Source organism: Anser brachyrhynchus, assembly GCF_964034855.1.
Source record: "Anser brachyrhynchus genome assembly, chromosome: 9".
Lineage (NCBI taxonomy): Eukaryota > Metazoa > Chordata > Aves > Anseriformes > Anatidae > Anser > Anser brachyrhynchus.
In genome coordinates, this window is record NC_137703.1 from 11,958,128 (window position 1) to 11,979,693 (window position 21,566).

The following is a 21,566-nucleotide window of genomic DNA, read 5'->3' on the forward strand; positions in this document are numbered from 1 at the left end:
GCGGCTTATGTATGACATCCATTTCTGCAGCCACAGTATTTTCCGAAAGGGGTTTCCCACCTGAGCACCTCACTGATCTGTTTTTATGCTGTGGAGAGGTTACAGCACCGTGCTGGACATTGTTTCCTTTTACATACAAGGTGTTGGTAACACTCTGTTTTGCAAATGAGGCATTTCATAAACTATGATGAGAATAAGGAACTACTCCAGCTGGGGGAGGGTGAAATGGAATGAGAGGGAGGAGAGAGCAGAGAATAACTTTGCAGACAAATCCTCCACACTATTGAATTTTGCTGACAGAGAGTAACAAAACAAAACAAAAAAATCAACAACAACAACAACAACAAAAAGTCCAACAACACACAAAAATACATCAGAGAAATCATGCTTCAATTCTCTACCATCTTTTTCTCTTTCATTTGCTAGTTCAAAATACCTAAAGGTATGCTGCCCTCCTTGAAATGGCCTCTTTAAAAATTAAGTGTACATTTCAAAGATTGCGTACAATATAAATCTTTGTGTTTGGCTTGGAGAAATATTTGTTGAGTGGAAAGGAAAAAGGAATTTAAGTAGCTGGTAGTAATTAAATGTTCCAACACTGCCTGAACAAAACACATTGAAAGTAAGGATAGGTCTTGTCTGTGCAGGACAGGAGTTGCATCTTGTGACTTTAGAAAAGAATTGGAGCTCTTGACAGGGCACTGCAAAATCAAACGCCCCCAAGACCTGTCAGACACACCTAGAGATGGGTAAATTCACACTTGTGAATCTGATGGTGCCATAGTGGATGCCATGGTGGGACTGGATGTCTCAGTGTTTGTCCCTGGTCCTGGGCAGGGTCCTGACCTCTCTGTGGCACAGCTGTACCATTGGTGGGGCTGTTACTGGTGAGTTCAAAGTGTACTGTATCTACATGTGGGGCAGCAGTGACAACATACTCTTCTTGTTCCCCCTGCCTTGACCTCTTCATCCTCTCAAAAACTCTGTGAGGCAGAGAAATGACAGTATCTACTGCGTACAGATAGGGACCCGAGGCCTAAAGAGAGAGAACTGGATACTGCCTAGATATTGCCACTAGACTGTGTTACAAATAACTCCACAAGTACTGAGGTTACCTTTGATGAGAGAATGAGAGGGTTTTTTTAATTCCAAACTAGCAACTTGATAGTAAGTCACTTGTTTTCTTTTGGTTCCTCATTTGAGCCAAACACTTCCAAAATACAACTTCTGGAGAGCCAGCAGGAGAATCAATGCTGAAGGGAGGTGACACACTCTACCTGCTCTACATTCCCCAGGTAAAATCAAGCAGGACCAATGATTTGGATCACCTTTTGTTTGCTGAGCACTGGTACAGATGAGACCGATTAGCTAGAATAAGTGGGTAGAAGTGAACTTTCTAAATATATATTTATTTTGTCCTCATTTCTTTTCATTTTGTCTCAGGTGCCAATGCCTGCCAAGCATGTTACCATGATGATATATATACTGAGGTCTTGGAAAATTAGAACTAAATATGTGTATTTTTAGTAAGTTGAGACAGCATATAAAAAGGAACTCTAAGTCAAGTGTAAATAGCTATCAAACTACTGTTTATTTTTCAGTCCAATTGTCTACATGTGCTATTCCTCATGTTTTAAAATAATACTTGAGCTGAGCTGATGCCAGGCTTAATTTTATACATGACAAAGAAGTACCTCAGTTAGTGCTTGAAATCTAGGGAATGCTAATTTCTCACGTCTTGTATGACTTTCAGCCCAGGACAGTCTGAAAGTTCTCCAGTTTTTGACCAATCATGGCCTGAAGATGTCCCAAGCAGAACTGAACATTTCAAGAGTATTAATAATTTCAGTGTATTTTGAAATCCAAAAAATACTGTTACCAAAAAAAAAAAAAAAGAAGCTGTTACAAATGTAATTATATAATTTCATTTTTGAAAGATCATTTTGAAATTAAGAATAAAAGCAGTCAATTTTAAAAGTATTTTAATATTTTAGAAAAGCTTCATTTTGGGTTGGGCTTTCCTATGCCACTGTTTTTTTATTTTGTTTTGCTTTGTTTTGTTTTTCATTTAGATGAAAACAATGTTTGGTTGACAAATATTTCAGTTAAAATCTCCCTTCTAGCTCTCTTCATGAGCATTCGTCAGGGTTACTTTGGAAATGTTTGTTTCAGAGGGCATACAGGTATTCCTGGGCATGGTCCTGAGTACGAGTCCCTCTCCATGAGGTGCCAGCCAACACAAGGATAGCAGGTCTCCTGCCTAGGGACCTCAAAGTTAAGGTACACATTGCTTGTTTCCATGGGGAATAAATAGAGCGAGAGATAGCCAATGAAATAAAAAATGCTATGTTCAAAATCAATTTTAAACTACTTTTTTCATTCCAGGTACAATGGCTGGGAGGCCAGTATCATTTGTAGTAATTGTGGTCAAGAATATCACAAGATGCATAAAATATCTTGGACTTGAGATGAACATAAGTATATATCTGTGTGTACATACATATCATCAGAGCTATCATAACTCATTCTACCATATTTGTATATAATATTAAATATTCTGCCACTGTGTTTGTGCCACAAAGGTGTTTAGGTACTAATCTGTATCTAGGATTTAAGATCACATTGAAATCTAGGAGCCTAAATAGGCTGATTTCCAGCTTCTGTTGTCCAGCTATGAAGCATGCATTGCTCTAGCTCAAATAATCTGACCTGAGTACTGCAGCTCCAGCTGAGCCAGTCTCAGTGCTCTTGGAGATCCAGATGTATAAGCGAAAAAAAAAAAGGCCAACCTGATGGTTCATATTTGGTTGGAGAGTTGCAGGCTGGCCATACTGGCATCTTGTCTATAAAGCAACAGGTTCCAGTGGAGTCAAGTAACTGGAACCTGCCAAAGGGTTGTGTGAGCATGTCCAAGCTGCAAGTTTTGAAACCATTGGGAAGCAGTGAGTCAGCAGAGGGAGCAGAAAAGAATCTGATAAATTCTTTGTCAAGGGCTTGTTCCAGTCCTAATTAATCACATTCAATAACAATTAAATTAGAGCCATGAGTTAAAAATTACCAAGTTAGCTGTATATACTGAGATGGACATATTCAAGGCTGAGATAAAAATAGGCTGGCAGAAATAAGAGGCATTGAATAGAGCAAGGATCTCCTGGGACATTTCTGGAAATTGTTCAGGGCTATTTTCCATGTCCTCATTCTCCAAATGCTTATAGTATCACTTTCCTTCTCTGGCCTAGGTTGTCTGTGGCATTTCTCCCTCACCTTTTTGCTACAGGGGAAGAGTGGAGACTATTGGCATGAACGTGGTCTGGTTAGTTGAAGCAGATTGAAACCTCTCTGAGGAACTCAGTCCCACCCTGTTAAAAGCACTCCATACACATAATAAAAACACAGACACTGGGAAAGCTTTGGAAAGATGGATAAAAACAAATCCACAAGCAAAAGGAATATAATTGACTATAATCAGTATCTCTGACAGCAGATGGTCCAAGTATCTTAGCTGCCAGCCCTCAGTCTTCTGGACACTGCACTCACGTTTACCAGTTGGTAATATACTGTACAGTTTCTTCCTGCTGGCCTCTCCTATAGACCATTTCTGTATGTAGTTACCTCTTTTGTCTTGCTTTTTAGCCTTTACAGCTTTTTGGAATGCGTTCAGTGTTTATACGGCATCAAATACAACAGGGTTCTGACTTCACTTTTTGGCTGGTAAAATAGGAGGTCAAGTGAAACTCATTATCCCGGGCTTTAGAGAATTAAAATTCAGAGATATAAATATACTAAAGGAGCAGAGAAGTTCTTTTACCAAGGGGAAAACAGAAGCACAATATTAAAAATTCTCAGTTATTCTTTTTATAAGAAAATAAAAATTAAACAAGGGAAATCATCTTCCACAAGCCAGGTTTTGTTTCAAACCAAGCTTGTCTTTACCAGAACACAAATTTTACTGCTCAACCAATATCTAACTGGGGTCTAGAGTGACTTTTGTACATAGTGAATCTCCACACATCTCTTCATCAATTAGTCAGAATATTTACCTCTAACCTCATTTCAAACTGAAAAGTGTGAACAAATTCCAATATATCATTCTGGATAAATGATTTGGAAACAAAATTAATCAGAGATGTTTTCTGATACCTAGAAACTTCATCACTTTCTTCTAGTAGCTGGAGGAACTACATGCAAATATACAACCACAGCCTTTAAGGTAGGCCTTAGGGCCCTGATGGTACTAATAGGCCTTAACTAATAGGCCTCACCTGGGCCCTCTACTAATAGCCCCTGCCCAACAATCCTATTTAAACTCAAGCTGGGGTCTTCAGGCCTGTTTTGAGCCCTGTTCTGTAACTTGATACACCTTTATTTTTGGCAATGAACACTACTGAGCAAGGCCCCAGTACCTGGGCTGATTTTCTGGCCTAACCCTGGACGTGCCTTGCTACTGTGGGCCTGACAGGCCATTTTTGGATCTGACCCATGGATTGTCTTCATGGTTGACTTTGAACCTGCCTCATCACCCTGAATGTCTCTAGATGTCCCTAGTTATCTAGGATCTTGGCTGCTTTCAAGGCTGGCTTTGCTTGGATGTATGTGATGGGCTTCTGGCTGGTAAGGCCCTTATGCTGCAAGTCATTGCTGCTCCTGGACAATGTGCTTGGTGCCTTGAATGTAGAAGATCTCTTTGAATTTCCTACACTTGCTGTTTTAGCTGTGGAACTGTCCCCCTCTTCAAAGCAGGTAAGTGCATTGAAGGCATGCATTGAATTTCAAGGTTTCCTTTCTGTTGTGACAAAAGACAGAAGGATTAGGCATGTACTGCTGTACCACATATAGACCTTGCTTTGAGGAGGGATAGCTGTGGCAGCCTGCTATCAGCTACTCTCTTCTTCACATGCTCATCAGCTAGACATAGCACAGGAGATCTGGCCCTTGACAGGACTCTGCATTCACTGAAGCCAGTCTTGGCAGAGGGAGGATCAGGTCTCTGACCCCTAGAGATGTCAGCAGTATGCTATAGGCTTAACTAAGACCCTACTGTATGCCAAGCTTGTAAGCTTGTTTTGGCAAGAACTATCTTTTTATTGCATATGGAGCACTTACTGTTGTGTGGTCTTGGTCACACTTCATGGTGCTGCTGTAATGTAAATAATTATTAAAGTAATATCCAAGTTCCAGAAGCCTTTGTTATGCTTTTCATAAGCTTACATACCAGAGAGGGCTGGAATTCAGGAGTACCAGGAACAGACCGTAATCTAAAGGTGATGTTGTCTCTGGCAGAGAGAGTGATAGTATATAAAGGTGGATGAGGTATGTTAACAGGTAGCAGATGTGGTGGCTCTTGAGGGGGAAAAAAGCTACAATTGCTTGTGAATGCATTGAGAATTATTTAAAGCACAGAGCATGTCCTGCTTGTTTAAAATGTTAGAATTATTCATTAGTTCAGATCGAACTTGCTCTCTTTACCACTATGAATACTTTCAAGTGTACCTCTTATCTGCCTAGGTTAAGCTAACTAATGCTGGTGACAGGTTAAACTATTTGGTGGGTTTTGGAAATCTGTTCTTGGTGACTGGTACTGGGAAGATGAAGGGAGTTGGTGAATCTGAAACAAATCACAGCCCCAAAATCACATTAGAATGACAAAAGGAAGAAAAGTAGTATTGGATGAGGCTGTCTGTAGGGACTTTATGCACATAAAATGTTGAAGAACAGTGTAATGGACTCAATAATATCCTTTGTGTAGGGATGCTTATAGTGCTGTGGTGGTACCTGTAGACCAGCATCATATGGACACTGTCAAGGCTCCAGTCACCCTGTGCTTTGTGTGAATATAGGGAATTTGAGTCACTGGCTGTGTCTGGACTAATCCCAGTGAGCTGCCATTCTTGATGAAAGGTTTGTAGATCACTTGGGTCTGTGGGGCCATGATCTCACCTGACACCCCTTGGGCCTCATCGCAGATGATGATAACACAGCCTTTCAAGACCTGCCTGTAGCCTGCACTTGTGTTGCAAGCTGACACTTCTCTGACAGCAAGTTCTCTGAGATAAGAGATGAAGTCCCAAGATGACTGTTTTTCTTTGCAATTTGCATTTTTTTTTTTTTACCTTAGACCTAGAAACTTAACTGGTTTTAGAGAAAGTGTCTTTTGCTTCATACATCTTTCTAGTACAATTTCTCTCTAATTCTTCACCATGGCAGAGAGTCTTGTAGCTGTTTAGCATTAGTGTAGTGTATTGCTGGTGCAGCTGGAAATGGACAGCTCTGGCATTTGGGTTTTGAAATGGAAATCTCTTCTTTGACTATTTTTCCTCCTGCTGAAGAAAAGCCTCAGATCTGTTTGATTTGGAAATAGATAAAATATTTCTTGTAGCAGCACAAGTACTTGCACTCTTTGTAGTGTTAGGTGTTATGATGCAGAAGTGACATCAGCTCAGTTTACACAAATGCTGTCAAATACCTTTTGGACTTTCTAATAAAATAAATCATCTATAAAGCAATAATTTATACACAGTTCTGTCACTGCAAATGTGTATGCCCTTGGTTACAGATGTTTTCCTATTGATGTAAATGGCAATGTTCAAATGAATAAGTATTTAGTTTCAAATACCATTTGTGTATATATATGGATGCAAAAGTACATGTATATATAAACTGTGCTATTATCCTCCATCAAAATATAGGAAAGAACCTTCTCTGATAAGAGTCTGATAAGAGTAATTCACATGGTATGGGGAAGAGAAATGCAACTGTCTTGGTCTTAATTGCAGCCTCCCAAAATTAGGAACTGTGCTTGAGCAATGCATGCCAGAAGGATTTCTGACTCAGAAAGTTACTTCTGACACTTCCAAACCAGCCCAAGCAAGCATTCCTCCAGGAAACCCACCACAAGTGGGATTCATGTCTCATTTGAGGAAGTTATTAATGCTTGCATTAGTTATACTGGGAAAATGTGTGTGTGTAAGAACAGAACCCAGTGATTGCAGGACATGCTGGCCAAATTTCTAGATCTTCTTGGAAGACTGTGGTGTTTGAGAAACTAGTTTTTGTTTCAAAATTTATTGTCATGTGATTTAACTGAGTTGTTTCAAGGGAAAATTCCTTTGGATCAACCTACTCTGTTTTCAGACAAAACCAGAGCCTTTGCTGAGCAAACAATAGAGGCTGCAGTGCCAGCATCTCCCTTGCTCTGCTGCAATTGTCCATGCACTTCTTACGCAGCTGGACTGGAATCTCAACCCTCATGTCTGATCTGTTTAGAATGAGCTGGTTAAAAGGGCCTGGGATCAGAGTAAAGCTGAGGATTGCAGTCCTCAAGGGAGAGGGATGAATCCTGGGTTCTGCTGTGGCCAGTTGGTTTTGGTAACAGTTCACTTGCGGATCATGGCACCGTTCAGTGCAGTCCTTCAGGCAGTACTTGTGCAGACATCACAGGGGATTCCAGTCTTTGATTTGGAATCAAACAACTCAAGAGAATATTCTGTAGTGTCTGATCAAGCTGCTTTGGAAGCTGCTTCTGTTTTCCTTCTTCTCCCTTCTTCCCTGCCCTACACCTAATCCTCTTTCCTGAACCTTTTTTAGTACATGAAAGCTGAAATTATATAGAATATGCGTACTTAATGCAGGCCACCTGCACACATTCAATGTCTTCTGTACAGTCCATGAATTGTAAGCCTGACAACCTCAATGTAAAATGCACTGCAACAACAAACTGCAGATACGAGAGGGCTATGCTGCTGCTAAGACATAGTGAAAAGCCTAAATTGTTCATATGTGGTTCCATTCCTATAAGTTTTATTTGCATAAGTTCAGAAGAGCCTCCTGGACTTCCTTAAAGCTGCAGCTGTTCCACTGGATTAACCTCAGCCACCTCAATTTGCTCTGCTGTGTGCTACAATTCTGCCAGCACCCAGGGCTGTCTGTAGGGCACAGCTCTTTGGGTGTGTATGCTGCTCCTGACCTAGCACGTCCAGTAGCTGCCAATGGTGTAAAATGCTATTAATGGGACAGATCCAGAAGTTTAGACACATTCATACCTGCTAGGAATATGGTTTTACAGAAATTTTGTACAGAACTCATGCAGTGAAGCTTAAATCTGTAAATACAACAACAGAAGTAGCAGATAATCATAATCAAAGTGCCAATGAATGTTTCATAAGCACTCTCCTGGCATGATGTTCTCATGGGTATGCTGTTATGCAAGCCATTTCCCCTTATTAATTGTTAATTGCTTTCAATGTGAGCGATCCCTTAACTAGCTTAACATGGCGGATTTAAGCAAGAAAATATTTCACTTGCTCAAAGAATAAGTAGAACAAAGCCAGAATAGCTCCTGGGCTTGTCTCTCTCTGCTACTTGGTCTCCTTGGGAATGTTTCATATCACTGCTTTCAGACTCAGTGGGCTGTGCATCTTGTAAAAGAAGAATACAGGTGATATCTGTTGCTTCTCCCTAGTGCAAGTGATTCAAGGACCATTTTTTTTATTTCAGAACACCAGCTTCTACTAGATGTAAAAGCATATTACAGTGATGCCAAAGATGTGCCTTGAATGCTTAACCAGTAACACCAGCTCTGAGACTTTTAAACAATGGCATCAGTCAAAACAAATCTGATCACTTGGAAGGTGGTGGTGCTTCCAATCAAATCTGGACAGAGCCTTTTCTTGAGATGCTCACACAACACTGCACATTTTCATCCTCAGAATAAATAGATTTAACAGCTTGGATCTCTTCAGAAGTGTTTGATTTATGGGACTTGGACACCAATGCTTACCCAGAAAAGCAGGGCCACTGCTGGGTGAGAGAGTATAGTTGAAGGCTGATCTCTGTATAAACATATACAGAGACAGACTTAATCTGATTGTGAATGCAACCTGGCTTTAGCACCCTAATGGTATTTGCTTAAAACACTTGAGTGAAATAAATGGAATCTATAAACAAATAAATATATATTTGGATAATCCACCTCCTTATTTGTCTACTAAACTGCTTAAATGATTGAGGAAACCCAAAGTGTGTAGGGTCTTATTGAGCTGCTTGCTTGTAGCTTGTAAAGCAGGAATATACGATTAGTTATCACTCAACCCCAGGGCTCAGAAAAGAAATGAGTCTTTGAAAACATGTCCTGGTGAAAGACCTTGTAATCCTAGTTTTAACCAAGTCACATGCTGGAACCCTCACAAACCAGAGGTGAAGAGAAATCTGTGGTTCAGATTACCAGAACTGGGAAAAGAGCAGCCAGTCTGAGACTATCGACTGCCAGCACTGTCACAGTAACACATGATGGATAATCCAGGTGCTGGAGAAGACCTGGGCTCCGACTTGTTTCAGCAGCAGATGGGCTTTGATAGGTAGAACAAAAGCAGACTGTGGGGGAGGAAAGAGGTGGTCTGGTCTGAGAGCAGCCCCCCCCCCAGCTGCCAGTATGTGGTGATGCTTTAGATGAAGGACTCTTCTGAGCTGTCTCCAATAGAGCAGAGGGAAAACGGGGTAGCACGAAGAGTGTCCAGGGAACCATGTGCAAAATGCCCATGTAGAGGCACCAGGAGCAGCTCTCAGGAACTGCCCCACTCCTTGACTCAGTCAGGTGTATTTCTGCAAGAGGAGCAAGGAACTTGGCTATTGCTAATACCTCTGTTTGTTTTCTCTACAATACCCTCCTCTGATTCCCTCTTTGGTTAAACTTATTTATGTTCATTGTTCCTTTCTTGTTCTGCTTTAAATTCACAAAACAGTTAAACTTTCCCTCTTGTTTAACTAAAGGCTAAAGGGAGCAGAGCTTGAAGATTGGCCAAAAGTTTTCCAAATGATACAGTGAAGAGGTATGACATGAGTAAATATTCAACTGTTTCCCTGTTGTGTGTGACTCATGGCCACAGGGCACATCTCAGCAAAGTGTAGGCAGGTATAGGGCATCCAGTCCTCTGTCCTCCAGTCTGCAGGGAGAGCTGTGCAAAAGCCCTTGACTGACTTGTTTTCTGGAAATCTGGAGGAAGCTTTGTGTTCAAATGAACTGCACATGAAGCTGCTTGGGATGCTGTATTTAAGGAGAGTGACTGGGAAAACTGATGAGCAATGCTTTTCTGTGATGGTGTGAGGAAACCATTGTCTTCAGCTTAGATGAAGGAGCCTTACTTCATGTAGATGATGTCAAAAGTAGCAAGGACCAAGGAGACAGTGTTATTTTTGCATGCAGATGCCAAAGTCAGCATGGCAGTAAACAGAAGCTGTCCTGTCTGTGCCTTTTTGGTGCATAAGCCAATTCCCAGGCAGGTCAGTGGTTCAACTGGGGCCATCGGTACAGAACCAGATCCCTGTGATCTGTGATGTGTGTACCTGCAAGGCTACTTTGCACCCAGATCAGAAGTACTGGTGTATTAACACAAGGAATATTCACTGAACATCATTTAAGTGTGCTTTAGCCTGGTCCTAAGGATTCGAGCTCTGAGGGTGCTGATCTAGAAAACATCAGACTAACTACAGAGTGATTTTTTTTTTTAAAAACTGTTTTTCATTAACTAAGCATAATTAAGACTGCAATAATTTACTAATAACCATTTTAATATCACTAAAGTATGGGAAGGATCTTAAATGTCATTTAAGAGGTTTCAGTGAGCTTTGGTTTTGAACAACTTCAAATTATAAGCATATTTTTTTTCGCAGAATCGCTCTTCTAACTAACTGTTACAGAAGGGCTTTGAAGGCAGGAAAGAGCTGCTTTCTTACCTGTCCTGCACACCAACACATCACTGCAGCCTAATTAGAGCTGTACTTGTGACCCATCTGTGCCCTATGTTGCTGTTTTATTTTAGCAAGAAAAGACACTACACCACTCTGACCAGAAGATGGCAATGAGAAATGAGGTTTTAAACTTTACACGTAACTGTTTCTTTATCAAGTGTTATATAGTGATTCTTCAAGCTTATCACAGTTTATGCCAAAGAATTCCAAACAGATTATTTTGAATAATTACAAATGAGCAGCTTTAACTCTGTACAGATGAGCTATCAAGGCAGCATCTGAGGGATAAGAGGTGATTTAAGATCACTTTTCCTATAACTGTTTTTTTCACAGCTGGTTTCCCTGGACTGTGTGGTGATTGAAACCCCCAGAAATGCTCACGGTGGATGGGCTTGAATGAGTTCAGCAAGACCTGGCAGCTTCACCCTAGTACTGTAGACCTTCAAGCTTCACCCCAGTACTGAGCTACCCCCTTAGGGTCTCAGCTGACTGGTTTCCCAGGTGTCTACTGTGAGTTTAGTTGTGCAGAGGGAAATTGTTAGAAATACTTGATTTCTCAAGAGTTTCTCACACTCAGTAGGAACATAGCAGTTCTAATACAACATTCTTTGTATGAGTTTCCTCAACACAATTGAAGACAAAGCTGTGTGGTCGCCCTTCAGGAGCTGGATGTGTGGGAGACCTGTTGCTCACCTGCCACGGGGACATGAGGGTGGCGCTCCTCCAAGCCTGGAGTGGCAACTCGGTGTTGTTAGATGTGACACCCAGATCACTTGGAGCTGCATTGCTTTGGCTTTCATTCTCACTTCTGGAAAGCTCTTGAGTCTTGGCACAGGATGGGAGATTTCTGGAAGTCTTCAAAAACCATTTTGCACTAAACTCTTGCTATTGTTACCATGCTGGCTCCTAATATATGTCGGGAGTAGCATGGTGGAGTTGCAGGGGCATACTGGCATGGTGGTAGAAGAAAGCTCTCCTTTAGTAATTCTATGATTGATTGTAAATGCAGCGTGCATCCCAGACAGATAAACTGTGCCAGTGTTACTGACTGGAGGGTGGCTTAAAATGGAATCATTCCTCTGGCCTGAGTGAATGACCAGTTCTTTCAAAAATGTCTCTGTCAAACAGGAAACGAATTGCTCACAGTCTTCACAAGGTCACTTTTGCCAGTCCCCAGGAAATGAGATCTGTTTCCAGCAGGAAAGCAGATAGCAGATCAGCTGAACAGGCAGTGGAGGAGAAGCAATGCCACCCAGGGGAGAGGCTCAGGAGTTAGTGTCAGAGCCAGGCTGAGAGCTCGCCTTATCACCTAACTTGTGCCGTTTCCACAAGGTGTCTCTTGAGATCAGGAGCTCATACCTCACTGTTTCACAGTCCTGCTGGGGCTAACTAGCTTCTGGACCTGCTTGGGGGAGGACTTTGTTTGAGGCTTTCACTGTAGAGTTCAGTGGATGAGTCTGTGGTGGATATTGAGCATAGTGATGGTAATTTGTGTGTCAGTGATTTACTCTAGCTTCCTTGTTTGTATTCATTTCAGCTGTTATAGCGAAGAAACTCCAGTGTCCTCTGCTGTTCAATTCAACCAGACCAAGTGTCAACAAGGAAGCAGCTAATCAAAGGCTGTTAGCGTAAGTGATCAGATCCAAGATAACACAACTAATGCCCATGTGTCCACAAGTGCCCCTTGCCCCCTCTGTTCGTCATTCCTTGGTTTTGCACTAACCTGGCACTGTTGTTCACCTTCTCTGTGGGTGACAGTCACAACTCTGATTTCATGGGACCGTACACAGAAATATCTGGGCACGTGGCTTTCTCTATCTGCTCTTGTCATTTGCCAGAGCTATGTGTTTTTAGCAAGAAGTGTAGGGCCTCCAGTTTGACATTAGCATGTGCCCTCCTAGACTGAGACTAGGTTTCTAAAAAGTTGCATCTCCAGATGCGAGTGCCTGGGGATTCTGCTGTGTGAGATGTGCAGAAGCATCACAGGTGGATGCTATCCAATTTTCTAGCAGAAGGGAGGTGCCAAGCAATCAAAACCTTTTTACACTGTGGCATGTAGTAAATCAAGGCTCTGATATTTTAAGCAGTGAGTTGTGCAAAACCTGAAGGAAGAATAGGCCAGCCATGCTGGTTATTCATCATTTCCATCAGCTTAGGCAGTCTCAGGTATTCAAGTTGTTCTTTCCCTCTTATTTCTCAGTAAGCATTACTTTATTTTGTAGAGAGCACAGAAATAAGAATAGGGAATGAACATAATGATGACAAATGACTGCTTTGGCCTTCTCTGGGAGGACTGTGATAACCTAGGTCTGGTCTTTGTGTGTTCCCTCTGCCTCGCAGTATGGGTTCACCGAGGTGGCTCTGGACTGGCAGACCTCCAAATTGGCGTGTGTCTGACATTGTTCAGCGGGAACACTCTGTGCAGACCCAGGCACGCTCCTCTCTTTAGCATCAGAGGAAAGAAAACAAAAGACCTTGGTCCCAAGTTTGCTGGCTTTATCAGCACGTATTCTGGTTGCCTCCTCTATCTTCAAAAAGCTGTTGCAACCCCAAGATCAGATCATCAGTAGTGTCTGGTAAATCCCTCTTCATTTACTGGTGAGAGATAGCTGGCTGGCTTGGAGCTGATGAGAAATGCTTCTCTGCACACTGGTTATAAGCAGGGAGGAATAGCTGAACATCAATACATCATAGTCATTGTCACCCCGACTACCTGGTAGTGCAGCTTAAGTGTGGCTCTGGCGCAAAACTGATTCAGCCAAGGCTGCTGTATGCAGCTGGATCTCCCATGTGAGAGCATTTGCAATCGATGGCTCTGTTTTCCATCCCCCATGTTTTCCTTCAAAGCTGAGAAAAGCTTTCTGTAAAAAATTCAGCAAAACTGTTTTCCATCAGAAAATGCATTTCCATAAGAATCAAAATACTTCAAGAAATACTATTGATTTTTTGAGATTTCCACTGCAGGTAGAAAATGCATCCCAAACATGTTTCACTTCAAAGTCTGTCTTAACTTTTTAATTTTCCTTGTACAGCGTTTTTTTCAAAATGAAAGTAAAAAGCTGTGTCAAACACTATAAAAATGGAATCAACGGTTTTCAGCTTAGCTTTAGGGGCCATCAGTCAAACCACAGGTGTAAAGATTGCTATCAAACTTCTCAGGTTGATATAAGGGATGGATTACAGTGGAATTTCACAGCAATCTCAAAGCTGATTTTTAATCAGCCTTCAAGTTAGGATGTAAAACTGCTTTTAGTCAGCCTGAACCCAACTCTCCACTTCTGAGTCAAGAGATGGATTTGGTCTCCCAGCTCTTGCTCTAGCTATAGCGTGAGGATGGAAATGAATAAAGGGAGCACTATTTGAATAGTTATCTGCTAATACTAACACCAGCTTGATTCTATTAGTAAGTGCAATGAATGAAAGGTGGTGTGAGAAATTCAGGTTGCCACCTGCATCTCTTACTTCATCCTCTGGTTAGGAAAACTTACCACTGCTGCAGCAGCGATCTGAGCACCTTCTCCTTGAGTCTGCAGCTCTGGGAAGGATGGGAGCTTGTGCCCAAAGTGGTGCTTGAGGCTGCGCAGTTGAGCCCCAGCACTAAGCTGTTTCTCTGTAGGTTTTCACTTGAAATTTCTGCTCTGAAATGCGAAAGCATAAGTTCATGTCAGACTTTGCCCACTTCACAGAAGAAAAACAAGGGCATAGCATCCTCAGGGGACTTCTGCTTCAGAGTAAAGCCCCAGTACTTTGGTCTGGCCCAAAGAGCATCCTGCACTGCTGTAAAAGTGAAGGCTTTATACAGACTTTACACAGGGATGACAACTGCCCAGCAGAGTGAGCTCCTGGGACTCTGGTGAACCTGGGAGTGTGTGTGGGGGGGAGTCTGCATCCCTGGTTACCTCCTGACATGTTAGAAACAGTGCCAGAGGAAAGGCTTCCAATTGCACGGGCTTTTTCCAGTGTTGCTGTCATCGGTTGGGTGACCAACTGGGGAGCATTAAGTGCAGTCTGAGCAGCTGGTGTCTCTGATCTGTGTTAATGTGGAATAACAAGAGACAAAAAAATTATTCTACTCATATTAAACATTAAACATGAAAGAATCACATTAAAATGCCATAGGAGAAGGGAATTAATTGAGTCTTTTTGATCTGTGGGTACTTCTTTTAGAAGACTTGACCCTGGCATGTGTCTGACTTGGTGCACCCAGTTATATTTTAAACATCAGAAGTTGAATTGTCCTTTTTAAATTGAGTGAGTACGTAGCCAGGGTTAATACAGAAACCACCAGAAATGGCTGTCCTTTGAAATGCCTAGGGGAAGAGTTAGAGTGGATGAGTGGGATTTCTGATGCATTTGAACAGAAGGAAGGGTAAGGGGTTACAATGGAGATCTGTAACCCTATATTACAGGGAAAAGGGAAGTGATGGATCATGCTCCAGGTAGTGATGGTTAGTCTAAGGTGGATGAAATCTGAATGACTACATGCAGGTAAATGGTACGTAAACAGATTGCTGATTGAGCAAGTGTGGTCTTAGAATCACTGAAATGTTAACAACTTGAGGTAGAAAGGGATGTATAGAGGCTTTCTTACTCAAACAGGCGTAACTTCAAAGTTGAATCAGGTTGCTCAGAGCCTTGTCCAGCCAACTTCCCACCTGCAGGGAGTAGGTGGTACACCACCTCCTGGGGCCTTGCTGTGCTTCCTGGGAAAAAAGTGTACTTCTGCTAGTATCATGAGGAATTTTATCTGGAAGTACATGCGTCCTTGTTTGTCTGTGCTTAACACAGATGATGAAGAGATGAAAGCCAACATAATACTACTGAAGGTTGCCTAAAAGGGACTGGAAACCACCAGGGGGAGAGGAAAGAAGACAGAGTGAATGCTGTTACTTAGGTAATAGGCTTTAGCTTCACAGCAAACAAAAACCGAAGAGGAGAGGATGTTGCTCACCTGATCTGATCTGATCTGATCTGGATCTGAAAGAGCCAAAGAACATGAAAGTCAAAAGAATCAGCAAGTGCTCACCATTTATTTTCCTTTCCTCCATGCCACTGAGCATTACTTGGCTTTCCTGTCTCTTGATGTCCTGTTGCCTTAGAGTCAGAGAGCAGAGATCTTGAGCAAGCCGTGCAATTTCCTGCTCCACTTCAGGGCCTGCCAGGGAAGGCAAGGGGCTTCCAGCTGCCTTGGACAAGCAGGGGTTGCCGATCCTACGGGCTAGTGGCCAGTACATTTGCTTTGTTCATTGTAGCCTTCGTTGGGATGTGAAGAGTGCCAGCCACGGATTTCATTAATTCCACCATCAGTAGGTCTGAATTCATTGCCACTAATACAATGCCTTTTTCTATATACTGTGCCAGGGGTATTTTTTTGACACCATGTGTGACCTCCTGTTATTTCTCAACAAATGTTGGCAGGCGCAACACAGCCGGCAGAGCAAAACAGCACAGTGTGTCACAAACTGCTGAGTGCATCCATGCTGAAATGAACAGCCAATTCCAAAGTGGGCTGAAAATGAAATCAGGGAGAAAAGAATACATACTAATATTGCTCCCTTCTCCTCCAGCTTTGCTTCCTTTTGCACTTTACCTGCCTTGAACTGGACTCAGGCAACAACTAGAACAAGATGGTATTTTTTATTTTCTAGCCTTCCAAAAATTGCCCGTACTACTGTAGCTGCAGTTTCAAAGCTAATCCAAAGCAATTTACCAATCAGTTCCTTCCTCTGAGCTGACGTTCATCCTGCTTTTTGCCTTTCTACAGAAAGTTTTGACCTGGTCAAATCACTTACTACAAATAACTCCTGTGGTTAATGGTGGTCTTCATCACTGTAAACTCACTTTTCCCTCCCTCCTTTTTCTCTGGGGTGTAGTTTCTCCCCTCCATGTTGCTGCGTACTTGCTGCTGTGGAAGAGGAGAGCAGGGAGAAGCATTGCAGACAGCCTGAGCTTGTCCAGTGACAGAAATAGTTGTGAAAGCTTTAACAGTGCCGATGCAGGACAGGGCTGTGTAATGTTGCAGAGCATGTATGTAGGGGATACTGGGTTTGCTTCTTTATTATTAATCACCTGCATTGTGTGCTAGGGAGCAGCCATGCCAGAAACTCCCCACCACACCAAGTTGGTCTCACTGCATGCCTCTCCCCTCTGCTCAAGCCACCGAGGGGCTCAGTCACTGCTGCCAGCCCAGGGCTCTGCCTGCTCTGCCTCACACATTCAGCCCTCGGGGAATTCAGCTCAGGTTGGTTAACAGTGTTCAGCTCTGTCCCTCAGGGTGACTAATACACACTGCGTTTGGGCTCATGTCTCCTCACGGGGTTTTATTTAGCAGCTGTCAGCTATGGTGCAATTAATTCAACCTGTCTTAGGATGACCACGGTAGGAGGCAAATGCTCGCAGAGCAGATTCATGCTGAGGCACCCTCCGCACTCTGTCAGCCCTGCACATTCTGTGAGCTCAGTATGAGGTGCTGGACTTGAGTCTGGAGACATGTTCCCCTGCCAACATGCCTTTCAAGAAAGCAAGGCAAAAAAAAATAGCTTCAATACAACCATCCTGCAAGCCTGGTTCTGCAGAGAATTGTCATTTTTTTGGCATCAAGGAAAGCATTTTAAAGTTGATGAGAAAAGGCAATAGGCTGATTTACTTGGATGCTTCAGCGTTTCTTTGACTTTAGCCAGGGGAGGCCACAAGGGGGGTAGAGAGAACCAAAATAGAATACTGCACAAGGCTTGTTTGTATGCACTGGGGCTTGCAGACACTTGCTAAACTTGTACCTGCACATAGGCCAAGTGGAAAAGGAGGGCAGGCAGGAGTAAAAAGCAATCAGCCCTTGCAGAGGCAGATTAACTTTCACTGTCAGCAGCCACAAGTGATGCCATGTGGCCTGGAAAAGTTCTTGAACAAAGCGTGTGTGTGTGTGTGTGGGGGTGTCTTATACCTGCATGTTCATGTCCTCTCTGCAATCAGGCTCCGTTGCAGAGGAGTTGGGCTGTTGCATCTCCTCTGACTGCACCCTCCCCTTCCTTCCCATGGGAGTGGGCCTGTAGAGCTGGGGCCCACCACGTGACACTGGCAAGACAAAATGCCCTGCAAAAAGTACTCCTAGAAAAAGCCATGTCCTTGGAGACTTTGACTTCAAAATTCCAGTGCATTTAGGGATGGAGATGCAAGAAAACTCACGCTCCCATTGCAATAGGGAGCACGGTGTTGCATCTCTGGAGCAGCAGTACATGATGGATCTTTCTGGAACAGCTGCTGGACATGTTTATAGCACAGAAACCTGGGTGGAGAGGGTGACTGGTCCTGTGCCATCATGCTGATGTCTCTGGTGATACTTCTTCGATCCTTTTTCTGCTACTGTAGAAGACAAATGAGACCAGAACTCACTGGCTGCTCTTTCCCTTTGCTGTCTTTTTTGGTTAGTTTTCAGGCGCTCAAACTCAATTGCACCTGCTCTCACAGGCCTTCTGTGGGTTTTGGTCATATCCTTTGGAAACCTAGTCCAAAAGTTGGATACTGGCAGTTTTTCCTTTTCTGGTTGACTTAGCAAAAATTTCTGGAAGTGGTCTTGGCTTCTGGAGTTGTGGTGTATACTGCTTGTCTTCCCCCCATGAAGGCTGAATTAGATTAGGACTTGTTTTACAGGAAATCTTAGATAACGCCTGCCTGTGTTCACAGCTCAGCTCCTTGGGTGTTGCCCAGTAGTCTGAATAGACTGTGATTTACTGCCACCAGTGGAATGAAACAAAATCACTTTCTCTGATTTATATCCCCTATTGTAGTTAAATATTTACACGGTATCAAGATCTTAGTAATTGAATGGCTAACAGATAGGCAACAAGTGTTTATACACCTCTGAAATGGCCACAGGGCCATTGAGGTAATGATATTTCAAACTGATAAAAGGCCTTTCAGTAAGGAGAAACTTAAAGCTCTTTCAGCTCCATTTGTTCTCAGGGATAGTACTAACTCATGCAGATTTCAGTGGGCAGTGCAATTTTTAGACTGCAAAAGATGAACAACTTATTTCAGAAAAATAGTTCTGCTGAAATGAAACAATTGTGGAGGCACGCAGCAGCTTTCACACAGCGGTATTGTTGAATGCTTCAGGTAAGAAGGCAAGAATAAACACTAGATTAATATCAGTCTTTGAAGGAAACTGAAGCTGGCAAATTTAAACAATACCTACCAGTATTAAATCAGGACTTCTCCATTCACTTGCAGAAAGGTATCATTAAATATTTCATGACCTATGGGTAATCAAAATTAGCCCTGTTTCCTGAAGCAAGGAGGGATCACTTAATTCCTACTTGTTCTGTGTAATTCTAGGTCCAGGTGAGGAAGCTGGAATTCAAAGCAGGTACAACAGTTGTAAATGAGTTCAAGTACTGCTGAGCTAAATTTTAACTTGTTCTACAGTAATCTTCTGAGCTTTTAAGTAAAGCTGATCTGGGTTACACTATTGTCAGGTCAAGATTTTGTCTGGGGCTGGCCAGTGGTGTCTATTTCCCAGAGAAAGGAGTTACTTGTGCCTTCAAACTGTGGCGTCGTATAATGAAAGAGATGTCAGCACTTCTTAAAACTAAAAACTGCATGGAACCTCTTTATTTACATAGATTTTTCCTTTTCACTATTGTTTGAAGTTGCCAGATAATTTTGCACTGCTGGGATTCAAATGGGACTGGAGGGGCATAGAATAGAAGATCACTGGCAAGCCAGTTCTTATTTTTGGTCTTTTGATGGCTGCAAATCATCACAGCAGCAGTCTGTCATGTAATTCCAGGGTGGATGATGGAAAGTGCAGCAGAATACTATATATTTCAGGTCCCGTTTATGATGGTTTAACTTCAGATAAACTTTTAGAAAAGAGGTAGGCTGTCTGGGATCCTAATTAGTGGAAATGAGAGCAGAATTCACTTGAGAGTATTTAAAGACTGAATAGCATTCCCCAAATAACAGACCCTATATTGCCATCTGGACAGTCAACCTAACCCTACAACAACAACAACAAAAAGTAATGATGATTTTAACTCTAACAAGTTTTAGTGTCCAGGTATAAAACTTAGGATATGTGGAAATAAAGTATGTAATGTTTGAGATTAAAGGGCCTTGCGCGGGCCGCTGGCTCGGCTGCGCCGCCATTTCAGCACCACGGCCAGAGCCGGCGGCCCCGGCCGGGCTCCGGGAGCGCCTCGCTGCTGCGGCGGCCCTCGGAGTGCCGGCTGCGGCCTGGCCTGCCCGGGGGAGGCTCCTGGCCTGTCCCGCTCCTCATCCAAGGGCACGTTCCGAGGCCCTGGAAGTGCCGAAAAGCGCCCACGCTCCCGGGTTTTTTTGACCCTTTCTTCTGTGATCATTAACAGGGAACACGGCGGTGGTGATGGTGGTGGAAGATGTTAGCCATGCGTACGTTGGTTTTATAAACAAAGAGTGTGTTCTTTGGATAACAGCCTTCTGAAGAGGTAACTGGGAGTTTCGGCTAACCATACCAGTGTCGCAGCTACTACTTGAGTGGGGATTTTGACTAAATCAGGAAATATGCAGACCTCCCAGATGTTCATGCCCCTGATGATTTTTATACTCCGTTGCTCGCACTCCTCTATTATGCTGATTTCCTTGGGCTGCGGTGCATGTAAATATTTAGCCTCGAAATAACTCAGCGATGCACAACTGATGAACCAGAGGAATGACTGGAAAGATGGCATTTTAGGTGAATCACAACTCATTCTACGAATTATTTATAGACTGCTCTCTCTGTGACAGGGTGTCATCTACCTGGCAACAAGCCAGGATGTTTGCGAATCATCTGCTAGGCTAACAGTGGCTTCTAGAGGACAAAAGAGTTTAAAGCAGAAGGTTCTTTTTTTATCTCAGGAGCAATTAAAAAATAATAATCTCGCTTTCCAATGAAAAATAGATCTCGCTGGTCCTAGCTGGTGTCTGGTCACTACTAAACCTTCTCCCAGTCAGAAAAGGAAGTTAATAAATAACAGTTTTACTTTTGGTGTCGAGTATAGCTGACTAAATGGAGACTCGCATTCTTTACTCATGCTTTTCTCTCATCTTCAGTCTCTTTACATGACACCTCGGTACCACTTTACAATTCATCACTTCAGAGTCAAAATTAGGAGTACACAGAGTACTATCATGATGCTCAGATGATTAAGAAGGAAGGTGTAGGTCTATTAAGTGGGTTTGCTGCAAAAATAACAGACAAAAAAAAAGCACAGTACTTCCCTTGGTCCTAGTCATCCTGTAGTGTGGAATCTATTTCTTAGCCAAAACAATAGTGGATCACTGAAAGGCATTGTGCAAGCCCTGGCTGAAGTGGCATACCTGTGGCTATTGCATCTTTACTTCTGTTATAACGTGCTCACAAGCTGCACCTACTTGTGTGGACACTTGTGCTTGCAAGAAATAAAGATCTCTCTCAGTCCTCTGAAGAGATGTGTAGGTGCTAGGTGTTATGCTGTGCAGTGTGAACAATGGTTGTTTAATAGATGTTTAAGTGTGTAGTTATGGGCAGATTTGCATCAATTAGGTGTTATTTCAAGTTTTATTAGACATAACTTAAACTTAATTACACAGGTAAAATTGATGTTTATGTATAATCATAGACTCAATCACAAAAATCAAACATCAAGTGTTAAATTAACTTCTGTTTCTAATAGCATACATTCTAGAAACATGGGTTGTTTTAAAGTGTGCAGCTGCATGTGTTCCACTCACAAAGAAAAAGAACTTCAAATAAAAAAATAAAACAGATATGTTAATACAAAAGGAGTATTTACAGACGATGAAGTTCCCATTGCCCAAAGAGCCTC

At 42.5% G+C, this 21,566-nt stretch overlaps 1 long non-coding RNA gene across 1 annotated transcript; it reads left to right on the top strand.

Moving 5' to 3' along the window:
- The first annotated feature begins 4,289 nt into the window (after positions 1–4,289).
- On the top strand, positions 4,290–20,248 carry LOC308199462. The gene is made up of 4 exons (XR_013954669.1): positions 4,290–4,740; positions 12,281–12,371; positions 19,075–19,105; positions 20,106–20,248. It is a non-coding gene; the product is annotated as an uncharacterized lncRNA (long non-coding RNA).
- The last annotated feature ends 1,318 nt before the right edge of the window (positions 20,249–21,566 follow it).